This window comes from Juglans regia, chromosome 1 (assembly GCF_001411555.2).
Source record: "Juglans regia cultivar Chandler chromosome 1, Walnut 2.0, whole genome shotgun sequence".
NCBI classification, from domain to species: domain Eukaryota; kingdom Viridiplantae; phylum Streptophyta; class Magnoliopsida; order Fagales; family Juglandaceae; genus Juglans; species Juglans regia.
The window spans coordinates 16,688,211-16,695,764 of record NC_049901.1 but is presented as its reverse complement, the minus strand read 5'-3'; positions in this window follow the sequence as shown (position 1 = coordinate 16,695,764).

Genomic DNA, 7,554 nt, shown 5'->3' with positions numbered 1-7,554 from the left:
TGGGATCTGTAAAATGACTTTAATAAATTGTTCTCTTGGAGGGGAGCTTCTCCAAGGAATTAGGGAACAGAGAGAGCAAAGGGAAAAAGAAAAAAAAAATGTCTATATAATTTCAGATGATTTTTTCATCAATATTGTGCACAATACATATATTAGCAAATAACACTAAAGGAAATAAACCCTAAAAGGCCCTAGGGCCATGCTAATAAAAGGTAGATAACAACAATACAAGGTCCTACATACATCTGGCCCAAATAACATGCTCCTAGTCCATTAACACGGGAATTAAAAGCAAACAGACTAAAATAAATAAACAACTAGCAACTACGAGACCCATGGCCTAGCCTGGTCCATCACTCCCACGTCTTTCAGATGAGTTCGGTTCAACTGAACTTTAAGTCAAAAAGTACACAGCACATCACTTCCATTCTCTCGAGCCTTGCTCCTTCAGTGCCTTCATCCATGTCCAAGCCTTAGGTCTAACTTGTTGCAAGGTTGTTGAGTAATCAGTGAATTTTAGATTCGAATTTAAATTAAACTATTGGTATTAGTTGCATAAATCGATTATTTCGTATCACTCGTTAATTAAAGAGAAGTGTTACAGTTACAAGGAGATTTCATAAAAGTAAACCCACAAACTAATATGGCTTCATATGATACATTAAATTTATTTCACAATAAAAGTATCTTTATAATCTAATGTACCACAAGCCATGTTAGTTTGTGAGTTTAATTTTATAAAATCTATTTATGACTAAAACATTTATATTAATTAAATAGATCATAATTAAATTGAGAAATTTAGTCCTTTTAATTAAATAAATAGCTAATAGATAGTTGACATCACACAAATCTATCCTGCGTACACAAAAGGGCAAAGGCCACTGTTTTAAACTAAAAGAAAAATTTTATTATCGGTGCGTAGAACATATAAAGTAAAATGCTTATATGATATGATTTGATTTTTTATCAAAACATACTTGTTTTCCATTCATTAGCACCAAAGACAAAATAATCATTCCATGTCACTCAATACATTCTATTTCACTCAAAACAATAGCACTAATTTCATTTGGTCCCTTTTCCATCAATATTTGCACCCTATTTATTCGTAGAGCCTTTTGTGCTAATACATGTGCAGCTTTGTTTCCTTCACGATAAATGAAATCAGCTTGCCAATTTGTTCTCAAGGAAATGATATGCTTCATATCTACCAATAGTTGCTCTGTCCATGTCCAATCAATCTTGCACTCTTTAATTGCTTGCATCACATTCTTAGCATCTCCTTCAAACACTACATTTTTTTACCTCTAGATCAGTACATAATTCAACTGTTTTCCACAATGCATAGCTTTCAGCTATGGAAGACTAGCCAATAACTGAAAAACATGTGCATGATGAAAAAAAAATATGACCCTTACTATTTCTAGCAATTACACTAATCTCCAATTTTCTATTTGCTCTATTCACACCGGCATCGAAGTTTATGTAACCAATGTTTTGAAAGCCATACCGGACGCCGTACCGGTCAAGGTACTGGAACGAAATATTTTGGTACCTGTACCGTTTTGAGATAGTCGATATATGAATAAATTATATATAAATACATATATATAAATTATAAATAATCTAGTCTGAATTGAGGGTAAAAAAATAAGCTTGTAGTTTGAAAAAATGAAAAAATAAAAAATAAAGGCCGGTACAGGCTTAAATATAGGTCGGTACGGTACGAGATTAAAAACATTGTATTAACACCCCGCTCCCCAGGTTTAAGAATAAAATCACTTTTAAAAATTCTCGGGTAAGCCAGAATGCTACTACTAAACTTGACTTAAAAATATTTTCTTTTATTCTAAAGGAAGCACTAGGTACACATATTTCTTATAATACAATCTTTATTAAATACTTAAAATTTAAAAGAGAGTTTACAGAATCAGTTATTTAAAATCAATAAAGTCTCATGTGCTTATCAAAATAACTTCTTAAAAATTATAAAACTAAGCATGACATAAACTATCTATGCCTCTACCTCACCCCCTGGGCCAAGTTCTATCCTGTAGTCTCATCCTCATAAATATTATCATCTGGGTGGTTAAAATATAAAAACACATAAAAAATGAGTCGAATACTCAATAAGCAACACATCATACAGTAAACATAATAAAAATAAGGTTTCTAGAAAAATATGCATACTCATAATTAAATACGTAAATAATTTGAACATGAACTTATCTTTCACTTGTCACAGGTCAGTACCCACTGTTGACCCTCGTGAGTTAGGATTAGTGAATTTAAGTAAATTCTAATTCCGCTTATGACCGTGGGTTGTGAAATCCATACATAAGGAAGACACACTGGGTGCACTACCAGCATGTACAACTTGGCAATGCAATACGCTCATAACATATGGTACTGTCTTTGTATCATAACATAGGCTATTACGTATTTTATTATTCATACTTTATCATAATCATACTTGAATACTTGTCATATCATAGATTTCAAGTAAAATCGCATTCTTTCATAAAATATTGTGATACATGTTTTCTCACATAAAATCATGATTTCATAAATATTTTAATGTATAAATCTTCATATAAAATTATGCATGGCTTTTCATAAATATTTTAATGCATAACTTTTACATAAAATCATGACTTTTCATAAATATTTTGATGCATAATTCTTCACGTAAAATTTTTATCATGACTAGGGTTTGTAAAAATAGGCTTTCAATAGAGGGCGTACATGCAATATTTTTATAAAAAACATGTTGTTTACGTTACATACGTGTAAAGGTATGATCATGCTACTTACCTCACAATTTACCTCACAATGCTAATATAATATTTTTTGTATGAAATCGATCACGTGACCTAGAAGGAGAGAGAAAACGTGAGGGATGCTAGTGGACACAGGTGCTTTGCGTGATTTTGGGTAAGCATAAACTATATTGGGGTTTGAAGAGAAATGAAATACACGTAAAGTGCATGGGGCTGAGCATATATATAAGGAGTTGGTTTAAGAGTTTTAATGTGAATATGATTTGTAGAATTGTAAAAGAGTTCTATTAGGGCATGAATCCTAGTGGAAGGTGGAGACGTACATGGCTTAGAGTTTGAGAAGGTAGTTGTGAAGATGACATGTAGAGTTGTATCCCTGTTGGAATGGGATGCCGACGAGTGCGAATTGGACTTAGTCACGATCATTTAAGAAAGAGAGTTTGAATTTAAAAACATGATATAATAGTTCATTCAATGTAGGATTAGCAGTGACTGAGATTGCGTAGCAGACTTCAATCGGTGATATTTTAAATTGAAATAAATTTCTAATGACAGATCTTTAAATTTTGAAATGAGTCTAACTTGTTCAATAATTAATAAATAGGATTTAACCTATTGAGCCTAATTAAAACTCTTAATCAATCTCAATAATTTATTACTTATGGGTTTATCCAATATGACCCATTAAATATAATTTAGTCTCAATACAAATGATCAATATTCCAATTTTAGAAATATTCGGTCGGGTCATTAGAAACTTCTCTAATTATAAAAATTCCGTCTTCGGAATTTGCTAGAGCTCAAATAACTTACATACTTATCCGTCACATGCTTTTCATGTCTTCTTGCTCCTCAATCATTTAGTTGACCATAATATTCAAAAACTTTCGATCGTCTCATATTTTGATCCGATGTCTCACTAATCTTTTAGGCGCACACGTTAGCATGCTACGTGTCAACCATCACACACTTCAAATTCAATTCGAGCCTTAACAAATATTTACCTTAGCAATGTGATTGCTAAATTCACCTAACAATTATCTTAACTCCACATACAACAGTAACTAATGATATCCATATAAATAAAACTCTCCATATGAAATGATAATAATAAAATTCTCCACCTAAAATAATAACCTCAATAAATCGTAACCTAGACTCTTTAAAATTCGGGTTCTAAATCCTACGACTCTTGTGGCGATAGAATCGCGTTACCTATAAAACATAAGAGTGCTACCAATTATCATGAAATACCATACACCGTATATAAATCTATGTCATAACTTCAAAGCCCACTAAACTCATTCCTAATTTTTTCAAATAAAACTCTACAAAATATAAGACTATTTCCTTATGAACAAGATTCATCGTCAATCTTAAAACCAAATGTTCCTAACCTCATATTTAAAAACTTTCTTAAATTTTGAGCCAAAACTGTTTCACGCAGTAGGTGCATTTTCACATGCATGTATCTAAAATCTATCGTTCTTAATTTTCATTAACACAATAAGTAGTAAAGTTAAAAATGCTTATGCAGAGTAGGACTTACCTTGAGGAAACTTTGGCCTAGACTTTCCTTTCCTTTCTTTTTTGTTTTCCACAAAATTCTTTGCCTTAAAAAAACTTTATTTCTTTGCAAAAAGTTTTCCTCTCTTTTATTTTGAAAAGTCTACTTAATCTTTCAACTTAGGCTCTAGTACCAACTGGAACACCTCGCTCGCCAAGTCTAAGAATAAAATCACTTTTAGAAATTCTCAAAGAAACCGGAGTGCTATTACTAAACTTGACTTTAAAATATTTTCTTTTATTCTAAAGGAAGCATCATGTACAAAGATTCATTATAATACAATCTTTATTAAATACTTAAAATTTAAAATGAAGTATGCGGAAGTACTTATTTAAAATCAATAAAGTCTCATATGCTTATCAAAATAACTTGTTAAACTTTAAATCATAAAATTGAGCATGACATAAACTATATAGGCCTCTGCCTCGCCTCCCTAGGCCAAATCCTGTCCTGTAGTCTCATCCTCATAAATATTATTACTTGGGTGGTTAAAACATAAAAACATACAAAAAAATGAGTCGAATATTCAATAAGTAACATATCATACTGTAAACATAATAAAAATAAGGTTTCTAGAAAAATATGTACACTCATAATTACATACGTAAATTACATGAACATGAACTTATATTTCACTTGTCATAAGCCAATATTCGATGTTGACCCCTGTGAGTTAGGATTAGCGAATCTAAGTAGATTTTGATTCCATTTGTGGTCGCGGGTTGTGGAATCCATACAAAAGGAACACACACTGAGCGCACTACCAACATGTACAACCTGGCAATTCAATATGCTCATAACATATGGTACCCTCTTCATATCATAACATAAGTTATTACCTATCTTATCATTCATACTTCATCATAATCATATTTTCATATTTGTCATATTATAGATTTCAAGTGAAATCACATATTTCATAAAATACCGTGATACATGTTTCCTCACATAAAATTATGATTTTTCATAAATATTTTAATATATAAATCTTCACATAAGATCATAACTTTCCATAAATATTCTGATGCATAATTCTTCATCTAAAATCATGGATTTTCATAATTTTATCATGACTTGGTACGTAAAAATGAGCTTCCAATGGAGGGCATACATGTAATATTTTTATAAAAGATATATTGTTTACCGTACATACGTGTAAGAGTATGATCATGCTACTTACCTCATAGCGTTAATCCAATATTTCCTGCAGGAAATCGATCACGTGAACTAAAATGAGAGAGAAAACGTGAGGGATGTTGGTGGACAGAGGTGCTCTGCATGATTTTGGATAAGCATAAACTATACTAGGGCTTGAAGAGGAATAAGATACACATAAAGTGCATGGGGCTGAGCATATATATAAGGAGTCGGTATAAGAGTTTTAATGTGAAAATGATTTGTAAAATTGTAAGATAGTTCTATTGGGGCATGAATCCTAGTGGAAGGTAGAGACGTGCATGGCTTAGAGTTTGAGAAGGTAGTCGTGAAGATGACTTGAAGAGTTGTATCCATGTTGGAATAGGATGCCGATGAGTTCGAGTTAGAGTTGGACTCAATCATGATCATTCAAGAAGAGAGTTTGAATTTAAAAACATAATCTAGTAGTTCGTTCAATGTAAGATTACCAGTGAATGATATTGCATAAAAGACTTCAATCAGTAATGATTTTAAATTGAAATAAATTTTTAATGACCAATATTTAAATTCTAAAAGGATTATAACTCGTTCAATAAATAATAAATATGATTTAACCTAAATATTGAACCTAATTAAAACTCATAATCAACCTCAATAATTTATCACTCTTGGGTTTACTTAGGCTCAATAAAAATTATCAATGTTCCAACCTTAGAATTATTGGGTTGGGTCGTTATAGTTTACTTTTGTGTACCTATCTATAGGAGGCCTTTATCTCGTTGTGTATCTTTTTATGCCCCCATTTTCCTGCTCCCCTTTATTCATTTGTTGAGCCTCTCGAAAATCTTTAAGATTAGACAGTGCAGCCTCTGCTACATATCTTGAACTCTCAAACATGTCTTAAAAAATGTACTTAATTCTTCTCTGCCACAATCCTCTAAAGATTACAGCCATCTCTTCAAGCTTCTCCTGGTTGAACCTTTCCTGCATATTCTCCCACGGTTGTACAAAATCCATGCCACAACTGCTCCACTTGTGAACTAGACTCTTTCTTTATGCCCACACATCAATAGTTGCAGGACAAGACCACAACACGACTTATAGATTCAACATCCTTATAGTAGATCAAGCATATTTCATCTTCTGTAATTTTCTTATTAAATAGAATTTGTTTTGTAGGAAGAATGACTCGTACAACTATCCAAAGAAACTGTTTTGTCGAGCCAGTAACATTTAACTTCCACAACCTTTGCCACATACTTTTATGTTCCTGATAATTTGATGGCTCACCCTTCTGTTTGTTATCCATTCTGATTCTCAAATGATATGCACTTCTAACAAAAAACATTACATCCTTGGTATAACCCCATATAGCCTTATCTTCTACCTCCCTTCTACTTAATGGAATACTGCAAATCTTAACTATTTCATCTCTCTCAAATATTTCATATACCAAATCTACATTTCAGCATTTTAACTCATCAATCATCAAATCTCTTACTTTAGATCTCTCATTCAGAAATTCACAGGAGTAAAATCTTTAAAGGAATTTGTCTATGGTATCCATTTCTGACCCCAAATTGAGATATGCACACAAAACCTTCGTTTAACAAAGATTGAGTTGACCATATGCTTCTCCAGATAAACGATTGAGATTGTCCCAATCTTGCCTCCAGGAACTGACAGTGTTTGAAATATTTTCTTTAAAAACTCTGCTAACCAAATCAGTTAGCTCTTGTATGAATTTCTACTCTTGTTTAGCTAACATTGCAATGTTGAATTGTTGAATGTCTCTAAACCCCATACCTCCAAGCTGCTTTGTTTCACCTAGTTTCTTCCACCTCTTCCAATGTACCAATTTCTCATCCTTCTTACTGCTCTACCAAAATATTGCTATTATTGTATTGATCTCTTTGCACAACTTCTTAGATAAAAGAAACACATTCATAATGTAGGTAGGAACACAGATTTGATTAAAACTTCCCTTCCACTAGTAGTAGAATTAAATGATGTTAACAAGATGCTCTACCGATTTTATTATAGAATAATATAAACTAAAAAGTATTC